The sequence below is a fragment of the Lissotriton helveticus genome, chromosome 1_1 (assembly GCF_964261635.1).
Source record: "Lissotriton helveticus chromosome 1_1, aLisHel1.1, whole genome shotgun sequence".
NCBI lineage: Eukaryota > Metazoa > Chordata > Amphibia > Caudata > Salamandridae > Lissotriton > Lissotriton helveticus.
The window spans coordinates 175,105,429-175,129,140 of NC_136057.1; positions in this window are offsets into that span (position 1 = coordinate 175,105,429).

Sequence of the window (23,712 nt, forward strand, 5' to 3'; positions counted from 1 at the left end):
CTGCTCTTTCACAAGAAGCACATCCACACACAACGTAGTTTCCTTCAGTGCCAGGGACTACTACATCAGCAAAGTGTACCATACAATTCTTTTTGCTTTTAGCCATTTTGTATTGTTTTATTTCTGTAATTTTTTATTGTAGAAAAATATATGTTTACATGGAGCATAGAATATACATGGGTGAAGGAAGAGAAAGGAAAGGAAAGGAAAGGAAAGAAAAGAAACGCGCCTGGGGGTGGAGGGGGAGGGGGGGAGGTTCGCTGCCAGCTTCCAGTCTTATTGGCGTTAGTCCGATTGCCAGTCTTCCAAGTTCAGTTTCTCGATGTCGTCTGCCGCCCCTTTGCGTTGCTTGGTTGATATCCTTGGTCCCACGCCCCGGAGGAAGGGAGATAGAGAAAGGTCAAGGAGAGAATAGAAGGGAGCGATGCAGTTGCATTCTTGTTGTGCGCACAAAGACTGGCTAGGTGAGCCGCCTCGCTGATTGTCTAGCTTCGCCGCCTATGGTGGTTTATGCGATGATAGGTAGTTATCTAGGGAGCCCCACATATTCGACTGCCTGTGTGTTTTCGGTGAGTGTGTCGCTGTAATGTTGTCAGCCCCTCGTAGGTAGGTGATCCAGTTAAGCCATGCTTTTGGCGTGGCTTTCGCTGTGTCTTTCCAGTTACTTAGGACCATTTTGACTGCCGCAGTCAGCAGTAGGTCAATTAGGTTGCGGTCTTCTGTAGTTGTGATTGCTGGGGAAGTGAAACCCAGTACCAGGCTGTGGAAGTCTATGTGTGTGGTTACCCCTGTGATCTCGTTAATTAGCGTTCCAATTTTGTCCCAGAATTCCCTAACCTTAGAGCAGCTAAAGAGTAGGTGTTCTAGGTCTCCCTTCCCCTTGCCGCAGTTCCAGCAGGAGTCCCTCTCTCGTATCCCCATGCCTGCTAGGCGGGCTGGTGTCCAGTAGGCCTTATGTACTAGCCAGAATTTGGTCTGGTTTAGCGTTGCAGTTACCTTTTTCCTAGATGTGGATCTCCATAGCTCTGCTTTCTCGCCCTCACTTAGCACCCTACCCGCTGTTGTACCCCAAACGTTCGTGACTTTGTCATTGAGTTTGGTGGTTTTGGGGCATAGGGCTTTGCAAAGATGTGCCACTTGGTGGCCTAGTGTGTTGAGTTTGGCGGCATGTTGATGAGTGGTGGTGTTAGACCGTTAAGGTTTGCCTTCCTTATTGCTACCTTGATCTTCAGGAAGTTGTATAGTTCTATGCTCTGTAGGTTGTGGTCTTCCCTGAGGGTGTCAAAAGTTAGGTGTGTGCCTTGTTTCTGAAGGTCGTTGGCAGTGGAGATTCCATGTCCATACCATGAGTGCATGTTCAGAGTCTTATCCCTGTACTTTATTGTGGGGTTGTGCCAGATGGACTCGAATTGACTTTTCCTTATGCTTGTTGCCATAAGTTTGTCCACGCTTAGGAGCGCTGTTTTTGTATTCTTTAGGACGGGGTTGTCCTTGATCGCCGGGTGTCTGGTTGCGGTGAGAAGGGCGACTGGGTTCATGCCTTTTAGTAATCCCCGCTCTAGTGAAAGCCATGCGGGGGTGTAATCCGGTCTCGGGTCGAGCCAGTGGAGCCCTGTCTGGCTATGCACGCTACCTGGAATCTTTTGAAATTGGTTAAGTTAAGGCCTCCCAGGTCTTTTGGCAATCTGAGCTTGTGTAGGCTTATTCTGGGCTTTTTCTCCCTCCACAGAAAGCTGTTCAGCATTTTGTCCAGTCTTTTGTGGAAGTCTTCCGTGTTTATTAGTGGCAGCATGCACAACATGTAATTAACCATTGGTGTCAGCATCATTTTAATCGTTTCCACTCTCCCCCACCACGTTGTGAATTTGGGAGACCACCCTTCTACTCTTTCCTTAATTTTCTGGAGAGTGGCTTGCTCGTTATGTTCCAGTGTGGCCTTTAGGTCCCTCTCGTGAAGAAGATCAGCAAAAATGGTCATGCAATTTAATCGATGTCTCTTCAGTAATTTTGCCCGGCGTTAAACGCCTCTAATACCTTACAAAGATTATCAAATAAAGAGGCAGGCGCTGGAGACAGGAAGACAGGAAACACGTTTTATTCCGACGGAGCAGAACACATCAGAACGGACAACAAGGTATCGTCTCGAGGTGCTCTCTGACAGCCTCTCTGAGACCTGGTCTTTTATACACTGGTTTATGACATGTGACCGTTCTTTATTACAATAAAGACATTGTGAAGTATGAGGATGACATCCCCGGCACCCCCTTAGTTCCGGCCCACTCCAACACATGACAACAATAGAGGCCCTTACCCCCCATACAACAGGAGGGGGCTATCACGCAGCTGAGTGTTTCGCCGATTCCTTTGGAATGTGTGTGCCTGATCGAATCTCAAGGGGTGGGGAGGCCATGATCAATAGTAGCTCCTTTGAAAAGGGTCGAGTGCATACAGTAGTGGGCAATAAACTGTATCCTCAGGCCAAGGGATGACCAGCGGTTCGTACAGACAATCGGGCTCAGAGGAAGGGGTCATCAAAGGAGAGGTATTCATGGAAGGAAAGGATCAGTGTGATCGGTGTGGATAATCGGAAGGAGGTGTTGGTCAGGCGCGGGGTGTGATTCCTAGAGACAGAGTCATGTGGAAGAGGAGGGTTCATGACTTACGCATGTGGATGCGGGGTCAGCCAGAGTGCATGGGGGAGGCTTGCAGGGTCAGGGAAGTGCGCTGATGATCGATCGTGAACAGGGAGATCATGGTACCTAAAATGGCTGTCGTGTATGTTCATACGTGAGTCTGAGGAATGGACAAGATGGCGCAGATGATGTTTAGTTCACGATCTAAAATTCCACAGTCCTCCCTTTTAACATGTCTCGCCAGTTTGTCAATTCGGATCTATCCCCATAAGACCACGTATTTCTACCTCATAGAGGGGACTCATGTGCTCAGTTCTGAAGTCCAAAGTCTTAGGGCACATACAGTTAGAAATGAGTGAACACAAAGGTGGCAGACATTGAATACCTAAGCAGCATCCACACAGTACCACAACTGGTATCAGTATAAATGTAAACAATCTCCATCCCCAGTCCTTCAAAGTGTCCCAAAACCAGCTTCCAAGCGACCATCCTTCTTGCTCTTGGTGAACCTCTGAGGATAGTCTGTGGAGGTGTTCAATTGCTTTGTAGACTGAAGGTGAGTTATCTGGCACGTAGGTGCAACAGCTGGAGCCGATGATGCGGCATGCTCCTCCACGGTCGGCCAGAATCACATCTAGAACAAGGCGGTTTTGGAGAGCCACCAGGCGGACTGCCTGAAGCTCAGCCGTGTTGTTAGCAAGGATGCCAGCCGTGATGTTAATGGTTGTTTCTATTGCCTGAGTTAGGTGTCGGATAGCGCGGCTGTTTGCCATTGGTCCCCACAGAGGAACAAGTCCCTTTGCTGCATCCAGGAACTGTGCTCCGGTGGAGTCGGCTTGTTCAACATCTCCGGCGCGCTTTTGCCGGTGGTGGTAGGCCGAGGCCACATACGTGGGAGGAAGAATGAAGGTGATGTAGCACGTACCCCTCCAACCTTTCGGGAGCCAGGTGTAAGCTTTGGTGCCACAAACAAAGTACATATTCGGAGAAGCAACAAAGGAAGGAGGATCAACTGAGACCAATGTTCTGGTGATGCGGCAGGAACTGTGTCCCACCAGCTGCGTTCCCTGGCCTTCGAGACACACAAGTACTGTGACATTGATGACAGACAGAGCCACGGTCAGGGTGGCAGCTGTTTGCTTCCGCAGGTGGGAGAAGGTGGGTCTGGCTGGATTGTGGAGTACTTGCACTTCGACTCTTTCTTTGGCAGGGATGTTCATAAGGAAGGCGGAACCTGAGACCGCAGGACAAATGGGGGCAGACGTTCTTCCTGTTTTGTTCAGCCAGAACCCATAGTAGAAGTGTGACACTGTCTGACCAGAAGCGGCGTTGTCCTTGTTGCTCTCCTGCAAGAGGATCAACCAGGCGAGGCAGGAGCCATGAACTGAGAAAGGAGAAGGGATGAAAGGTATAGAGTGTTCAGTGGCATGCGGGAGCAACCCGCAGATCCAGCAGTTCGTGGCATTTGTAGCAAGGTTGTGCTGGTGCAGCAGTTGCACGAAGGAATTGTTCCAGAACTCCCTACGCCTCTCTCAGGGCTGAGGCGAAAGGGGGATCAAGTGATGCTCTTTCATGGTGTTTGGCTGTACAGTGGCCAGCAATGTCTGGTGAGCGGGTGAGCTGTCCTCCAAGATCCAGAAGGAAGTCATGAGGAGGAGGCAAAAGAGGAAGACAATGAAGAAGGCGATTGTCTTTGATTTGTGCAAATTGTCAGTCTTTGGGTTCCTGTAGTGGGTATTTCCTGTTGCTTTCATTATCTTCTTATCTGGCGCTTCCATCATCTTCTGATCTGGCGCTTCCATCATCTTCATCTTCAAGGTGCTCGGTAGTGGGCAGAACCACAAACTTTGTTTAGCTTCTCTCCGGGTGACCCTTGGTTGTTTTAGGTCACCGTTCTGAGATTTTAACTTAGTCAGTGGCCTACTTAGCCGAAGCTCCCTCCTTTCGACGCAGGAAATACCCTTCCCGGGATGGCACAGTGGGATCAGAGAATTTTGCAAGTTCAAGTGCCTCGGTATCAGGATAGCAGTTCAGTGATGGCCGATCTTTGTTCAGGAGCTCTTCTTGGGTGTCGACGTTTTCTGTCATGGCCAGGGTCGAGGAGACCTTCTTACAATGATGGGCGTGCAGCCAGTGCTTCTTTCCCTCCACTCGAAGAGCCGTCCGAGTGGTGATCAGTACTTGCCAGGGGCCCGTCCACCGGGGTTCCAGACTCTTCGCTCGTTGAAAGTTCCGGACTAGGACGTAATCTCCCGGTTGGATATCGTGACCGGGGCCCCTGGAAGCATCGGGGATAGCCTGCTGCACCTGCTGATGAATGACAGTCAACGTTTTAGTTAATTTGCACAAATAATCTGACAACAGGACGTCGGGGACGTCGTGAATGGAGGTTGGTTTGGGGGCGGTCCAGAGGTTCATTGGTCGTCCAAACACCACCTCGTAGGGGGTCAAGTGGTGCTTAGTGGGAGTGGAGCGCATCGATAGCAATGCCAGTGGGAGGGCATCTGGCCACTTGAGTCCTGTGGTGGCCACTATTTTTGACAGTTTCAGCTTCAGTGTAGCATTGTGTCGCTCAACTAGGCCAGCGGATTGGGGATGGAAGACCGCATGGAACCTTTGTTTTACTCCCAGCCCCTTCAGGATTAGTTGGATAACTTCAGCTATGAAGTGGGGGCCATTGTCGCTCCATAAAATTCGGCAAAGGCCGTAGCGAGGGAAAAACTCTTTCAGTAGTACTTTGGCAGTAGTCATGGCAGTGTTATCACGGGTTGGATAGGCTTCCACCCATTTGCTGAAGGCGCATACAATGACTAGTACATACTTCAAGCCTTGGCATCTCTCCAGTTGGATGTAATCCATCTGAAGGACTTCAAAGGGGTGGTCGGGGGTCCCAAACCCTCCCCGGGGTACCACAGTTCCTTTCCCGGGGTTGTGTTGTAGGCAGATAAGGCACTGCTGGACTAGGCGTTTGGCTGAGTCGGGGATCTTGTGGTTGTGCCAGACTTTGGAAATGAGTTCAATCATGGGGGCAGAACCTATGTGTGAAGGGGAGTGTGCCATAGTCAGTATGGGGATCAAGTATGAGTCAGGCAGCAACCACTTGTTTGTGTCTTTTGTCCGCCAGCAGCCTTCGTCGTCCTTTAAACCCACCCGTGCCCACTCAGTCAGTTCGTGAGGTGTGCTGGCCGACTGGATGTCCCTAATCATTTCCCTAGTGTCAGTCCATTTTTCTGCTTGTGACCTGGTCACATACATGCGGGTTGTCGTCCTATTCTCAGCTGTGGTTCGGGCAGTGATGTCGGCCAATGCGTTTCCCTGTCCAACTAAGTCCATCACCTTCTTGTGTGCCTGGCATTTGATCACTGCTAGTTGTTCGGGGAGGAGAACTGCTTCAATCAGGGCGGAGACTAGATCTCCGTGGAGAATGGGTGTGCCATGGGACGTCAGGAATCCCCTTTCCCTCCACAAGAGCCCAAAATGATGAACCACCCCGAAGGCGTACTGGCTGTCCGTGTAAATGTTTGCCGTGGTTCCTGCCGCTATGATACATGCTCGTGTGAGGGCGATCAGCTCTGCCGCCTGTGCGGATCGTTGTGTGATGCGGGCTGTTTCAACTACTGTTCGGGCTGTCGTCACCGCATAGGCAGCTGAGGTGGTGCCGTCTGGGAGTTTGATACAAGAACCGTCTACCCATAGTTCTCCATCAGGGTCTGTGAAAGCAGTGTCTCTAAGGTCAATTCTACTTCTGGTCTGTTCGTCCGTGAGGGTCACACAGTCGTGTATAGGGGGCACATCGGGGTCATTTTCAGGCAAGGGTAACAGTGTAGCAGGATTCAAAGTCGTGCATCTCTTAAGAGTGATGTGGGGTGCAAGTAGAGTCAATTCGTATCCCGTCAGTCGTGCACTAGTCAGGTGTTGGGTCTTGGTCTGGTTCAAGAGGGTGTCAACTGCGTGGGGTACTAACACCGTGAGAGAGTTCGAAAGTACAATTCCCTCACTCTGACGGATAGAGACAGCAGCAGCGGCTACTGCTCGAAGGCAGGCAGGTAAAGCTCTGGCGACTGGGTCGAGAGTGGCAGAGAAGTAGGCACAAGGGCGTTGTTTGAGGCCGATGGGCTGAGTTAGAACAGACAATGCGCATCCCTCCCTTTCGTGAGTGAAGAGAGAGAAGGGCTTGGAGTAATCTGGTGTTCCTAGGACGGGTGCCGAGCATAGGGCATCCCGTAACTCCTTAAAGGACGTTTGGCATTCGGGGGTCCAAAGGAGTGGGATAGGAACATCTTTGGCCAACAGGGAAAGTAGGGGTTTTATGATGAGACTGAAATTTGGCAACCATTGTCGGCAAAAAGAGGTAAGGCCCACCAATGAACGGACTTGCTTCTGTGTTTTTGGGATGGGGGTGTCTAGGATGGTCTGGATTCGGTCGGGTGTAAGTTTCCTCCCTTCTTTGGACAGGAGAGGGCCTAGGTAGGTTACTTGAGGTTGGCAGAACTGCAGTTTCTTCTTGGAGACTTTGTGGCCATTCTCCGCAAGAAAGTGCAAGAGTTGGATAGTGGCTGCGATTGCAAGAGGAGTGGTGTCGGCCGCCAAAAGAATATCATCGACATATTGGATCAACACCACTCCATCTGGTAGCTGGACGGCGTCCAGCTGTCTTTTGAGGGCCTGGCTGTAAATGCTGGGACTTTCTGTGTAGCCCTGAGGAGCTCTACAAAATCGGTACGAACGGTTTCTTAATGTGAAGCCGAAGAGGTAGCGGCTGTCTGGATGGATGGGGATAGAGAAAAATGCATTCTTGAGATCAATAACGGTGAAGGTGGTGGCAGTGGACGGGATGAGGGTCAGAATGGTGGTGATGTCTGAGACTACGGGGTACTGTGGCACTACCACTTTGTTGATTTCTCGCAGGTCGATGATGAAGCGGTACGCTTTCTCATCTCCCTCACCTTGCTTCTTAACAATGGGTAGGATAGGGCTGTTGCAAACATTACTAACCACTTCCTCTACCACTCCTGCATCTACCAGGGACTGAATAATCGCTACCAATGCCTTCTCGCCTTTGGGCGATATCTGGTACTGTGGGAGTTTCGGGAGTATGGCGTCTGGTCGAACAGTTATGTGCACAGGATCGATCATCATTCGTCCTACATCCGAGTCGTTTCTGGCCCATAAGTACAGGGGTAGGGTATCGAGCAAGGATAGGTCGGCATCTGTTATGGTGTACATATGTCGTGCGGGGTAGGGTCTGGACATGCTCGGGTTGTCGTACAGGATGACTCGGACTCCCTCTGGGGAACACCTAATAGTAGCTCGGAAATGTTTTAGTAGATCAATACCCATAATGGCGTCAGGGGAGTTGGAGGAGAGCAGAAATGTTGTGTCCGTGGGGTTGTTTCCTAGGTCAAAGGAGATAGGTACAGACAGGGGGTTAGTGGAGGGCGTTCCATCGAAACCTATCGATGTAATATGTGAGCCAGACAAGGGTGCCCTTGGAATCAGTCATTTTGATAATACACTACGTGTCGCTCCAGTATCTACCAAAAATGGAGACTTTGTACCCAGGACCTTAGCGGTGACGTAAGGACCTTGCTGGTCAACACAGATCTCGACTGGATCCCTCCCTCGCCCTTGGCAGTCCTATGCAAAGTCGTGAGCATTGTCGCAGCCGGACTGTTGGCACTGATTCTGTCGGGGGCGGTCAAATGTGTTCGGTCTGTCAGGTTGGTTACTGTTGGTGTCGTGGGTGTGTCCTCGTCCCTGCCCTCTTGCCCTGGGGCCATTTGCCATGTCCCTTGTCTCGTTATTCTTAATCGCTTCTCGGAGGACCGGGCATTGAGACTTCCAGTGGCCAAATCCTTTGCAAAACGCACACTGGTTCTCATCGAGGTCTGTTCGTGGAGCGCCAGGTGTGGGTGTGCGGTCTCTAGGGGGTGGATTTCTAGGGGCATTTGACCGGTAATTTCTCCTATACTGCTCCCTTCCTCGAGTCACTCCCTGTAATTGAGCAATCATCACTCGTTCTTTTAAGTCCTTTTTCTTTTTCTCAGTTGCCCTCTCGTTCTCGTTCTTTTGGTGTTCGTAATACTGAGCCATCTGAAGGATAGCTGCAGGTTTTGAGGCCCCCCAACTACTCTCGCTTGTCTGTAACTTCTGGGAGACCTCCTGTAATAGCCCCTTTACGTAGTTTTGCACGAATAGGTGTTGTACGGTTGCGGTGGTCATGTCTTGGCCACTGTAGTCGGAGAACACTGTCTCAAATCGGGAGAAATATTCTGATACGTCTTCCTGGGGTATCTGACGGCAAGCTGTGACTATCGACCAGTCTACCTTTCTCTCTGGGATCAATGTCTTTAACTTCTGCACTATTTTGTCCGGGAGTTCCAGTATGTCTTTTACAGGTTTCTTACCGGGCTCTCGCTGCCTATCTAGTTCACCGAGTTGATTCCAGGTATGTCCAAACAGATCTGTGTGGTTGGCCTTCCGGATTTGCTTCCACACGTCAGCCGGCAGACATAACCCAAAAAACAAATCAATGTCCGCTAGAGTCATTATGGTCGAGCCCAAGGCTGTACTTAGTTCGGTATAAAAGGCTGTCGGGTTCTTTCTTAAATCGGGCAGGGTTTGCCTAAAGGTTAAAATATCTTGTCGATCCCATGGTTGATAAACCCAGTTGTACACAACCCTCCCTTTTGCATCTGCGTGGTTAATATCGTCGTTTGTTCCCTGACCTCTTGGGGGAACCCAGTAGGGGGCGGCTTCTCTGATAGGCATCATAGTGTTGGCTACTTCTAATGGGGGCTCATCCGGGACTGAGACAGTGAGCTTAACCTCTGATTTCTGTTCAGTGATGTGGCGGAAGACCTCAAGCGTTTGCATGAAGAGGTCTGTCACGTCATGCTCAGTCCCATCTCCAACATCGATCTTTCTATATAGAGTCGTCAGCTTAGCAGGACCCTTAGTTTGATACCTATCCTCATATGCGTTCAGAGTGTGGAAGCTGAACCGTAAAATGAAATGCCGTTTGTGGCTACCGGCATGTGAATTGCACATATCCATCGCATATTCTTTGCTCTCTTTCCGTTCTACCAGTGTCTTTGCTATCTTATCAATCCCATCCCGCTCATCTTTGCTCAACCTATTCGGTCTTGCCGTTAGCTGCTTGCTAGTCTCAAGTTCATTTGATGTTGTTACCGATGTGGCTGGTGCGAAGGCCGTAAGGGCCGGGGCACTAGCGCTAGAGTCACCCTCGCCCGTGCTCAGGACTGGTAGGTGCTGTGCCAGTGGCTGGCAGGGGGCATAAGGAGGGGGCATGTAGATGATCGGAGGACCTAGCAGTAACTCGTCGTTCGCCCGTTGTTTGGAGGGCATCTCTGGGTAGAGCGTAGAGGGGGTCCTAACAGGGCATTGGCCTGTCGACCCTAATTCTTGCGTTTGTCTAACTTCCTCTCTCCTTTTTATCTCTTCATCTAGTTCCTTCGCTGCCAGGTGGGCTGCCTTTCGTAATTCTTTCCCTATTTTTGTTTCTTCTCTTTTTCTTCGTTGCTCTGCTTCTTTGCGCCACATGCCGATACTATCGAGCATAGTGGGTGTTGCCTAATTTATTCTAACAGCTGCTTCTAGCGCTTTTATTCTATGATCATCAAAAGAACCTGTCAGTGGCCACTGATTTTTGGGGTCCCTTTTCGTATATTTATGCCATAGCTTACTATAAGCTATGGCGACTAGTCCTTGTTTAGTGAACATGTCCTTATTAGGGGTGCCTTCCAATGGAGCTGGATGGTTCATCTCTAATAAGCGGTCCGGGTTGATCCAACTACTGACCAATGGGGAGAAGATAGGCATGACGGGTTACAACGGGGACAAAAGTCTGCACTACCTATCCTTCACTACTTCGCGAAGACTAGACAGAATATTTTTATTCTGCAGTATTCGCAAATAGGGAATACCCAAAGAGAGAACCAATATCAAACAATTAATGTTCGTTCAATCAAACAATCAGTGGCGAGAAAGAAATAGGCGCGACGGGTTACAACGGGGGCAAAAGCCTGCACTACCTATTCTTCACTATCCGCAAAGGAGGACAGAATACTTTTTACCCTTCCCCGTTTGTAGACAGAGAATTCTCGAGAAAAACAATCCTCAAACAAACACTGTTCGGGCAAACAATCAATCAGTGGGGGAGAAAAGATAGGCACGACGGATTACAACGGGGGCAAAAGCCTGCGTTACCTACCCTTCGCTGCATGCAAAGGAAGAGAGAATACTTTTATCCCTCTCAGTTTGCAGACAGAGAATCTCCAAGAGAACCAACAATTCGAAGAGTAATACTAGTATTTTCAATCAAACAATCAAATATTTCTTAGTTTGTCGTGTTACACGACCTTACCCGGACCGCATGGACATTTTCTTGTCTTCCGCTTCCAGCGCCCGATCGTCCTCTACTCTCTGCTGCTACCGTGGCACTCCTGATGGTTCCCAGTCAGGACCGAAGATCACTCGGGGAGAGGTCTGCTCGGAACCAGTGAAGTTCAGATGATCGGCTGTCAGACGAGGGTCTATTGGACAGGAGCTCTTCCGATCGTTGCAGTCGTTCACTCTGTCGTTGGGACCTCTCCCACCGGATCCACGTGTCGCTGATGGGCCCCAAACGTTGGGACGCCAATTGAAGAAGATCAGCAAAAATGGTCAGGCAATTTAATCGATGTCTCTTCAGTAATTTTGCCCGGCGTTAAACGCCTCTAATACCTTACAAAGATTATCAAATAAAGAGGCAGGCGCTGGAGACAGGAAGACAGGAAACACGTTTTATTCCGACGGAGCAGAACACATCAGATCGGACAACAAGGTATCGTCTCGAGGTGCTCTCTGACAGCCTCTCTGAGACCTGGTCTTTTATACACTGGTTTATGACATGTGACCGTTCTTTATTACAATAAAGACATTGTGAAGTATGAGGATGACATCCCCGGCACCCCCTTAGTTCCGGCCCACTCCAACACATGACAACAATAGAGGCCCTTACCCCCCATACAACAGGAGGGGGCTATCACGCAGCTGAGTGTTTCGCCGATTCCTTTGGAATGTGTGTGCCTGATCGAATCTCAAGGGGTGGGGAGGCCATGATCAATAGTAGCTCCTTTGAAAAGGGTCGAGTGCATACAGTAGTGGGCAATAAACTGTATCCTCAGGCCAAGGGATGACCAGCGGTTCGTACAGACAATCGGGCTCAGAGGAAGGGGTCATCAAAGGAGAGGTATTCATGGAAGGAAAGGATCAGTGTGATCGGTGTGGATAATCTGAAGGAGGTGTTGGTCAGGTGCGGGGTGTGATTCCTAGAGACAGAGTCATGTGGAAGAGGAGGGTTCATGACTTACGCATGTGGATGCAGGGTCAGCCAGAGTGCATGGGGGAGGCTTGCAGGGTCAGGGAAGTGCGCTGATGATCGATCGTGAACAGGGAGATCATGGTACCTAAAATGGCTGTCGTGTATGTTCATACGTGAGTCTGAGGAATGGACAAGATGGCGCAGATGATGTTTAGTTCACGATCTAAAATTCCACACTCGAAGAGGAGGCCTAAATATTTTATGGGCTTCTGTTGCCATGTTAGGCCGGACGTGCCTAACACAGTTTTTGTTGTGTGTACGTTCAGTGGTTTGCATTCGGATTTGTCTCTGTTGAGTTTGTACCCCGAGACCTGGGCGAATTGTTCTATCGTGTCCATCATCGCTTTGATGGATCTCTCTGGGTCTTCTGTGACTATTAGTACGTCATCCGCGTATGCCGCTAGCTTAAAAGTTTCTCCCTCTACCGGTATTCCTGCTATGTCTTTGTTGGTTCTGATCATGTTTAATAGTGGTGCTATCGCTAGCAGGAATAGAGCTGGTGAGAGCGGGCACCCTTGTCTGGTCCCCCGACCTAAGTGAAGTAGTTCTGATGTGCCTCCGTTTACAAACACCCGTGCTTTAGGGTCATTATAGAGAGCCATTACCATCTTCCTATAGTTGGGTCCTAGCCCGAATTTCCCCATGCATTGGTCTAGGTATGGCCATGACACCCTATCAAAAGCTTTCTCCGCGTCTAAGGCTATCATGACCGCTGCGTTGCTACTTTTGGAGGAATGGTTAATTATGTGGCATAGTAGCCTTGTGTTGTCGTGGGACATACGGTTTTTAAGGTAGCCTACTTGGGAGCTGTGTATAAGCTTCGGTAGGTATGCGTTGAGTCTGGTTGCTAGTATTTTTGCATAGATTTTACAGTCTACGTTTATGAGTGAGATTGGTCTAAAGTTCTTTGCCTGGTTAGTGTCCTTACCTTCCTTTGGTATAACTATTATGTTGGCTTCCGCCATTGACCGTGTCATGCGTCCATTCTGGACACACTTCGTGAATACTTCTTGCATGGTTGGTTTGAGAATGTGTAGGTACTGCTTGTAAAATCCGGCCGTGAAGCCGTCTGGCCCTGGTGCCTTGTTGTCTTTCAGGCTTGCCATGGCTTTCCCTATTTCGTCCTCCGTTATAGTTAGCTCGAGGATGTCTTGTTCCTTTTCTGATAGCGTTGGTGTAGATATGCTACCTAGTAGTTCTTTGCCCCCATCATCTTTTAGTGTTGCGTCTCTCGTGTATAGTCCCTCGTAGAAGTCTCTGAAGACTTCCAGAATGTCCTTGTTTGCAGTCTGTGACTTGTTGTGGCTGTCTTTAATTGCAGCACACCTTAAGGTAGGATGCTAGGTTTTTCCCTGCTTTGTTTGCAGTACACAGGTTAATAGATTTATATTTATTGATCCAGGTCCCTGCTCTCTCGCTCAGTATTCTGTTGAGTTCGTACTTCCATTTAGTTAGGCATGTAAGGGTGTTCTTATCTTCCAGGTTGGCTATGTGGCCGTTCTCTAGATTTTTAATTTCTTTTTCTAGGTCTGCAATTCTTTTATTTCTTTCCTTGTTCAGCCTGCCCTTGATTGTCATAACGGTCCCCCTGATGGTGGCTTTCAAAGCGTCCCATAGCATTTCTCTTTCTGTCTCTGGGGTGTCATTTATTGTTATGTACTCTTTTATAGCCGCTTCTATCTCTGCTTTCGCAGAGTTGTTGGTGAGCAGATTGTCATCAAAGCGCCATCTTCGATTTGGTTTTTCGTTGTGCTTCCCTGATAATGTTAGGCTTATATGCGAGTGATCTGAAATTGTCCTAGGGCCAATTTCCGTGTGGTCTATGAGGTGGGTGTGTGTTTCCGACATGAGGATGTAGTCTATTCGGCTGTAGGAGTTGTGTGGGTTGGAGTAAAAGGTATATTCTCTAGCGTCTGGGTTACTTAGAGTTTGGAGCACAGGTTCCTCAGGATGTTGCCTCTGTGTGTGGCTGGTCTGTGGGGGTGTTTGTCAATCGCTGGGTCTAGCACCTGATTCATGTCTCCAGCGACTACAAGAAGGTCATCTAGTGGTAGGGTGTGTAGTTGCGCTCCCACTCCGCCCCAGAAGGGTTTATCGTCAGTGTTTGGGCCATATATGTTGGCCACATGTATTGTCTCCCCTGCTCTTCTTAGGCTAGTCACGAGAGTTCTTCCCTGGGTGTCTGCCTGTGAGTCTACCACTGTTAGCTTGGAGTTCTTGCTGGTTATTGTCACCACCCCATTTTTCTTGTTCTGTGCCGGTGACCCTATAATATCGCCTATCCAGCTGGCTCTGAGGCGCTCTATGTCCTCGGCTTCTAGTCTTGTCTCTTGGAGTACAAATATGTCGCCCTTAAGCTTCCTGAGGTGTTCGAACACTTTCCTCCTTTTCACCGGACTGTTGAGACCTTTGACGTTCAGTGACACTATCTTAATGTCCGATGAGAGGTTTGTCTGTATGTTATGCGTCATTTGTGTGGTTTTACGTTTTGCGATCTGTGTGGCCTTACTCTTTATGGATTGCTGTGGCCCCCTTTTCCTGGTATTTGTGTTGCTTGTAGTTGCCTGTGCTTACGCCTGCGCTTGTTGCTCCTAGATGAAGATGTGGAGGTTGTAGAGAAAGAGTAGTATAGAGAAAAGTGAAGAAAAGTAACCCCATGTATGCGCTCCCCGCTCCCCCCACCCTCCCCTGCCTCCCCTCCCCTGCCCTCCCCTCCCCCCACTCCCCCCTTACTTGCTGAATGGGTGTGCGACGACAAAGTTCCTTTGCACCGCATCATCCCTGAGGTAAAGTTTGTGTTCTTTGTTTGACGGGGCCTTGAAAGGTGCACAGTTGGTTTCAGTAGCTCTCTTTCGGCCCATTGTTCCATTTCGGTATCATACACCCCTTTCGCCGTCCTTCGCAGTCCAGAGGTAGGTCTGAGCAGGCTCGTAAGCGTGGCAAGCGTCGTTTGCATCCCATTCCTGCACATCGCCAACTTGCTCTTTTGTCTGGGTCAAGGTAGATTTTATTCGGCATATGATGCTAGTCCTTCCTCCTGGTGGTCGGAGTTCAAGTTCATATGTCTCTTGGTTATCTGAGGTAGACATGTTGTCCTGTTTCATGTGGTGTGCCTTATTCCGATTGTCCGGTCACTTCGGGAGAGGCGCTTCTTTTCGCTGCACCGGGGCTTTTTGTTTCTTCCATCTCCTCGGTTGGTGGACCCTGCAGATACCGTCTTAGGGCTCCTGGGATTTCAAACACCATTGTTCTTCATTTGCCGTGACTTTGAACCGGGCCGGACCGACGAAGCTGAAGCTGGCGCATCTTTTTCGCAGGGTTTCTCTGAGGGCTAGAAACCCCTTCCTGATCTCGACTGTCGGCTTTGAGTAGTCTTGGGTCAGCACGATCTTGGAGCCTGCCGATGTTAAGTTCTGATTTTTCTTAGCAAAAGCGAAAATGTCGTCAGTTTGGCACGCTCTCGGAGGGTTACATATGATTGGTCTTGGTCCTTTGCCCGTCGTTGGTTTCCCTGCCGGCACCCTGTAGGCCTTTTGTACCTCGAACTGCCTTCCAAAATTGATGCCCGTGAGTTCGGGGATCATCTCCTCAAGCAAGGCTGCACACGAGCCTGCTTTGTCCTCTGCCCCCTCCGGCACGCCCGGGATCCGTACATTACCTCTTCTGGCCCTGTCTTCTTGCTCGGTTAGCTGCCTCTGTATCGCCTTTGTGGCCCTCTGGCATTCCGATATGGCCTTGGTATTGTCCTTGGTTGCATCTTCCACCGAGGTAATTCGTCCTTCTGCAGCTTCCATTCTTATGTTGGTTTTGTGGAGGTCAGCTCTTATCGCAGCTAGCTCAAGTTGCATGTTCTCCACCTTTAGCTTTGTTTCCTTCGCCACCTCATTCCCTTCGTTAATTCTCTTTAGGATGGTCTCTAGGGTGGCTGTTTCGCCTTTGGTTTTCATTGGGGATCCTTGATTGTCTATTTTGGGCTTCTTTTGGTCCCCAACTGTTTTCCCCTCATTGTTCGCCATAGTTCCGATGCCTCTTCGCGACAGAATGTTGTCTAGTCGCCCACCCCTTTGGGTCGCAGCTGGTGTGCTTGCTAGAGTTGCTTTTGATGTTGAGGCGTAGGATCCTTGTGATCTGTATCTGCTTGGCTCTCTAATGTGCCTTGTTCTGGTCTTGGCTTTGAGTCCTGCCAGCATGTGCTTTGTCTCGTTCGCGGCCGCGGCTTTGGGCCGTCTGCCTTGCGAAGCTTGAGTGGGTGCACGGCTGGTGTTGCTTTGGGTGTTCCCTTTTGACCCCTCTGGTATCTTGTTGTCCTTTAGGCCCCGTCTGCTCGCGGGTGGCTGGCCTCGCGTGTTTGGCCTTAGCTGTTCTTACTCGCAAGGTCTTGAGGGCTCAGGAGTGGGCTGGTTGGCGCATCGCTTCTTGCGCGCATGCGGTGTGTGGTTGCGCACTTTCACCTTGCCACCACTTTCCCCCTCTTAGTTGGTGGGTGTCGAGTGGTGCCTGTTGGCTACTTGCTACTGCTTCCCCTGCCTGTGCTCTTGTGTGCTCGAGTGCCACTCTTTGCTTTTCCTGCGCACTTGCTGGATGGGAGGTTTACAGTCGCGGCGTTTGCGCTCTCTTGCGGTTCTTTTGCATTCCCGCCTCTACTCCGCACTCCCTTTGCGCCCGCCTCACCCTCGTCATGTGCCTCTGTGCCCCCCGCGTCTGTCCGCCGCCACTCTCGGGTGGTGCCTCTGTTCGCGGTTGCGGATGATTGCGGTGTTTTCGGTTCTCGCGGCTCATGCGGTGGTTGCAGTCCATGCGCGTCCTACTAGGCGTTCACCATTTCCGGACTCTGTTGTTTACTCGCCGCTACACTTCCGGTAATGGCGGCCTCCATGAGCGGCGATGGTTTCGGTTTCAACTCAGTTGCCGTTTTTCTGTAGTCGAACGGGTGCTTGGTAAGTTGTGGACACCGCTACCAATAGCCACCATTAGCCGCTTAGCCGCTCAGATGCTTGCTGGCTCCCTCAGCAGACCTCTGCTTTTGTTTGCTGTTGCGCCGTATTTCTATTTGCCCAGCCGCTCCTCTGCTTCGCAAGCACTGTGCCCCCGCTCACCTCCTGTTACCCTCCGTTCGTACTGGTCGCTGTACCTGGGGAGCTCGTTGGGGGTGTTCTGGTGCTGCTCCCTTCTCTCCTTTTCCGCGATTGCTCTGTTTGGTAGCCGTGGCTTCTCCTCCCGTTTTACACGCTGGGCGCCATTTTGGGGTCTACACCATCGCAGGGTCTCTGGGTTTTCGGCGAGCGATATCTTCGTGCTGCATCAGTCCAGTCTTGCAGTTCTTCGATTCTCTTGTAGTCTTGCTTTTCCCCTGCCTGAAACTGGTTTTCTGGGTTTGCACAAACTTGTTTGGCGGGTAGTAATGGCCTTAGTTTACCTCAGGGGTACGGAGCGAGTGGACTCAGACGACCGTCCACATTGCCGTCCAAGCCACGCCCCCAACCATTTTGTATTTTTTTATTGGCGAAGGCCCAGCAGCTTTCCCAAACAATAAAGCTTTACAAAAACCATAATAAAACAAACCAAAAAGGCTGACAGCCAACGCCATACCTATTGGCTTTTCCAATGCTTGTTATTAAGAATAATCTGTTATGTATATCCCATTGGTAATTCTCTTCCATAATAGATTACGGAAAACATTTCTTTGTCAAGTTTTCCTTTTCTTTTATTGTATCGCCAGCTATATCCTTAACAAGCATTGGTAGAGGCCTGGCTTCAATGTGCACATATTAAAACACAGACATTCTCAATGGCTTTTTATATGGTTGTTGAATTCACAAAAGACTGTTTATCATATAAACCATGCCCTATTGGCTTTGTCAGCGCTAGGAAACAAGTAGCAAAAAGGATTGCTTTCTGCATAGAAGCATGTAAGAGAAAAAGAATGTGACAAACAGCATGAACACTGAGTTACTTTTAAGATTTAAATTAGTCCCTAATGCATTCCAGTGGGAGGATTACTTGGAAGGTGGAATGATACACTGAGCGAGTAAATAGCCTCTGTGGAGCCAAAGGCCACTAAAATCTCTGGGCCTCATTTATGAGGCTATGCGTCACTTTTACGCCGCTGGTGCGTCACTTTTTGCGATGCACCAGTGGCATAAAAAATGCGCCTTGTTGCGCCATATTTACAAAGTGACGCATCTAGGTAGATGCGTCACTTTGTAAACCCCTGCGCCACACTATACCTGCGCCAGGTATAATGTATGCAAGGGGGGCGTATTGATGCAAGAAAGGGTCACAGAAGTGACGCAGTGAAATCTATGTGATTTCACTGCGCCACTTCTAGGACACAAATGCGTCAATTTCTTACGCCTGCCTCACAGCAGGCGTAAGACTGACACAGGCCCTTTCACATGGGGCTTGCCCCATGTGAAAGGATACATTGCTGGAGTTGCGTCACTTTTGTGACACACAACAGCGTTGCGTGACTTTTGCGCTTACAGATATACAACAGAAATACTGACATATCTGTAACTCCTTGCGACATGATGTGTCATACTGTAAATATGACGCATCATTGGTGGTGCAAGGAGGGCGCAGTGAAAAGTGACATATCGCTGTTTTCACGCAGCGTTGCGTCACTTTTCATAAATGAGGCCCTCTATGTATACTTTCAAGGATTGGTAACAAAAACCTCTGGCAGACAGCTGCCCTGTCACACCAGACTGCTGACAGATCTCCCCACTCTTTATACACATTCTCATCCTATTCAGTAACATTTTTTAGATTCGTTTAAAGTGATCATGCGTGCTGGTTTTGCAAAATTAGGTCATATTCTAAAATCCTGCACTTAATACAAAAAAATCCCATATTTTACACAGAAAGTGAGTTGCCTGTGTAGTGTTTCGTCAACCAAGGGTTTGTGCCTTTTACCGTGGACATTATACACATTACGATGCTAACCTAATATAAAAGTGCTTCAAATAGCAGCGCCGGATTCCAGCGGTGTGACGCCATGTGTGAGTCGGGGCACCGCGGCGGGTTCCCAGAGCAGACATCAAACGCGCCCGCTCTAATCTGCGGCGCATATTTAACATACTTAGCGACGGCAAAAATAGTTTTGTTGTCACGACCGTCAAATAAAAACATGAGCGCTTTAGATACAGCGCTTATGTCATTGTTTGAGAACAGAGCACTTACCGCGCCGCCCCCTCAAAGTGCCGTAATGTTGACATTGCAAAATCACGTCCAAGCGTTGCACAAGGGTGTGGGTGTCACACAGCGTGCTGTGGCTTGCGGGCCCGCCCACCCCGCCATGCAGACTTTTTGTGGAGGGACATTTCAGAATGTAACAAGACAAGTGTCCAACCCATGCCCAGCCGACACTGCTGACTGGCCGGGCAGGTGGGCTGTCTGCTTTTGAATTCATCACATGCCTCTTTTTCCAGCCCCTACACCTCTTGTCTCTTTGTCTCCAGCCCCTACAACTCTTGTCTCTGTCTCCAGCCCCTACACTTCTTGTCTCTTTGTCTCCAGCCCCTACACTTCTTGTCTCTCTCTTGCAGGCTCTTTTTCAGTCCAACTTTATCGTTTTGTCAGTTTTTTAGGTTTCGCCTATTATCATTCGCTTGCGAATGTAATAGGCGAAAATTCAAGGGCTCGATCGACTCGTCAAACCACTGCGGTTTTTCCACAGTGCATGTGAGGGTCACGTGGCCACAAAAGCGGGTCACGTGACCACACAAGCACGCGCATCTCCCTAATCCGCCTGCATTCCCGCCCCCCCACCAGGCTCTCCCGCCCCCATCCGGCTTCCCTCCGCGCATCTGCCTGCCACACTTCTCCTCCCCTCGCTCGCATTCCCGCCCCCCCACCAGGCTCTCCCGCCCCCATCCGGCTTCCCTTGTTTAAAAAACCGGATCGTAATTGCACATTAGTATGTCGGAGGGAAGGTTATTGCTGGATTATACGACATTCTCTTAGCTTATATTGCTTGTAACCATGAAGCTTTCCTTACTAGCATGCTGAAGCTTCAGTTATTCCATGTGCATGGTACGGGCAATTAGTTCTACTTGTGTCCTTTCGGGAGACCGCATGCAGCCCCTCCGTGTGTTTCCCATTCGTCGGGGAAAACTGCCCTCATTTCTGTTATGGCAGTTGCGCTCCGTCTCTGAATGCAACTTCTGCTGTTGTCGTTCGGGTGTTTCTTTTACTTCCTAGTGAATCACATGTGCGGTTTCGGCCTATCACCTTGCTGGCCGGATATATCTTGATCCTTGCGATGTTCTTTTTGTTTCCGGCCGTGTCCTTATTCTTGGCCTGACTTCCGGTGTTTCCATGGCGGCGTATACATGGTAACTCGTTATTCGCCGATTCTGGTATGATTTCTTATGCTCGCTACTTATGGTCCGCATTTATACATTTCGTTAGTGCTTTATTTTGCTCTGAAGGGATTGCACCTAAATGGATGGCGATACGTGGTACCTGCTGTTCAAGCACAGAGTTTGCTTATTTTCATTCCGTTTCGTGGATGTTATCAAAACTTTTCTTTTTCAACATATTTGTTCTAATGGGTGTCCTTTGTTTGTCAAAATGTGCTTTGCTTTGGGTCTTCTATACAGTCGCTGCATTTCAACTTCAAATAATCTTTATTGAGGCAAGGGCATTGTCCTATTTACACGAACTGTTCTCAAGAAAAACATTTTGTGTCTCAGCAGTTTCGGATCAACTCCATTGGATGCCCTATTGGCAGCTGAATTAGCCATTCATACACTGTGCATTATTTTTGAGATTTCATTAAGTCCGTTATAAGTAGTGCCCAATATCAGAATGTATTTAGCTTCAAAGTTAGACAAAGCTATTTCTATTGCATGACCCTTTATGTGCTTCAGCACTGTCCATTTTAGATCTTGAGGAGTGTTGTTCTTTTCTAGGCAATGTTTTACCCTCGGTGCGGTAATTATTTTACATTTGATTCAGGACTTATGTTGTGTCCAGCGTGTTTTTATTGGTTGCGTCGTTTTTCCCACATACGCTAATTGGCATGGACAAATCACACAATATACCACGTTGGTGGTATTGCAGTTTGTAAATTCATCATGTTTGATGCTCTTGTTTCCGTAGTTAAATGTACATCCTTCAATGGTGTTACTGCACGCATTACAATTCCCAAAGCAGTGGTGTCCCTTGACTGGAGGTAAGGACAACCTTGATTGTAAAGTGATTTCTGGTCTTCTTTTCTTAGTGTTAGCCCGCACTAGATGCTCTTTAATGCTCTTGTTTTTCTTGAGCGCAAAAACTGGTAGTTCTTTAAAGATTTCTAGTCTTTTTTAAAATTTGTCAGTTTTTTCTCACAATTTTCTTGATTTCTTTTCTTGCCAGACACCCACACACGCGGCGGTCATTTTGAAATGATTTATACGATGTCTGCTTTGTGCACATTTGTCGTGTTGCACCAGGAAATCTTGAGCGTCCATGACATTGTGTACCTTTTTAATTACTTTTTTCACTGTTGTTTGTTTCTTTTTACCCTGTTGACATGCGTGCCTTTCTCACTAGTGTTGCTCCGACATGTAATTTCTTGAGATTCATTCATGTTTTACAACCAATGGGACCAGTATACACAAGAATAGCTCTGTTGCAGTACATTGATCTTTGATGGGAACTAAATCCCATTAAATCCTATAATGATCCCAGTGCAGAATGTGTACAGGACAGTTGACTCTCATAGGCAAGAGATCAATGCCCATCAAATGATTTCGACTCAAAACAGTCACCTTGAGCGTCTGCCCAGCCGACCCATTCAAAACGGTGGCCTTGACTTTCACCATCGTTTTTACCAACCAATACTTTTTATTTTCCAACCTTTTATTATTTATACATGAGTACAAAAAACATAAAATGCAATTAGGTAGCCATACTCTAATATCAGAATAGTACCCAGTTCATTGGACATTAGTAAGCGGCCTCTACTGACAAGTTTTTGAGAGAGAATATAATAACTTTATAAACCTAAAATTATCCTCCTTCCTTTGCACAAATGCATAAGGAATGCAACCTACCCAGTGTATATTTTTAAGAATTCCTAAATTAAAGCACACTTTATTAAAACTTAAACTTTCCCATTCACAGAGCAACTGATTTAAGATGCTAATTCCCCCACATGCAAGGGTCACATGGAATCCAACTTATGACGATTCCTTAATTATCCTTAGTCGGCGTTTATAAATATAATTAAAAACAAGCACTGGCGTTGCCAATAGGTTTCGCATTTGGAAAGTTGGAGCTATTGGTTTTGTCAATGACATTTTACATTTATATATTGTTATTGACAATGCCAATAACGATATATAAATATAAAATGTCATTTACAAAACCAATAGCTCCAACTTTCTAAATGCGAAACCTATTGGCAACGCCAGTGCTTGTTCTTTCTTCCTTCCTTCTCCTGTTTCTTCCTTTCTCGTTCCTGCTAATGGTCAAAAACATATAATGAACAATAATTGTGATCCCAAAATATGAGTGGTGGTGCCTACCACCGGCACAAATTAAGCACTGATTTTTCACGTTTTCGTCATAGGTCGCCCGGGTGGAAACAGTTCTCCTTTACCTACATTGTCACAGCATGTGCCGCATGGTGACATGTCAACGCTCATATGTTACCTCACTGAGAAGAGCCAGGTGCACCGTCTGACATTCCACAGAGAAGGCCTTCCTAATTACACTGCTTGGTTTTCCCTCCTCTCCTTGCTTCCCGCAGCCCCATTTTCTTCCTTCTCCCTCACTTCTCTGCCTTCTATTCTGATAATGTGCAGTCTCTACGCGCTCTTTCTTGCTCTAGTCTGGACTCCTTCCTTAGGGCCTGGTTTAAAGTCCGGTGGAGGGAGGGTAGTCTGTTGAGATGGTGGGGGACTTTACCTCTGCATCCTGGGGGACCTTCTCCAACCACATCTAGTGCCCGATTCACAGAACTAACTTAAGAGAAAATCCTAAACGTACTACCATTTTGGTATTCACAGAAGGCACTTACTCATTTTGGTATTCACAGAAGGCACTTACTCGTTTTGGTATTCACAGAAGGCACTTACTCGTTTCGGTATCCACAGAAGGCACTTACTCGTTTTGGTATTCACAGAAGGCACTTACTCGTTTCGGTATCCACAGAAGGCACTTACTCATTTTGGTATTCACAGAAGGCACTTACTCATTTTGGTATTCACAGAAGGCACTTACTCATTTTGGTATTCACAGAAGGCACTTACTCATTTTGGTATTCACAGAAGTTAGGAGTCCACCGGCCCTGTCGTTAACTGTTCATTTACGTGAACCGTCATCACGGTGGGTTTTGTCAATGTATGAAATGTTTGACAGACAGGACTGTCAGCCATGACGGCTGTCCATCAAGCCTTTCAAAAGTATTTTGTTTTCCAAAAACAAACTTACAAAGAGGTATTATGTTTCTGAAAAGTTAAAAACGAATGACACACCAACACGCTGTGAGAATTTTCACAAGGTGGGGGGTGAGGGCGGGGTGGTCATTACTGTGTTTTTCTCTTAGCACCAAACTTTGTTCTGGCAGTGATGGAAACGAAAAAGAGCTTTACGCCTTCAACCGTGCGCATGGTGTAAAGTCCTTCCGTTGAGGGGCCCTACTCCATCTGGTTTAGGAGGGCAGTATTCCATCATGGAGCCAAAGGGGCCCTGAGGTGGGAG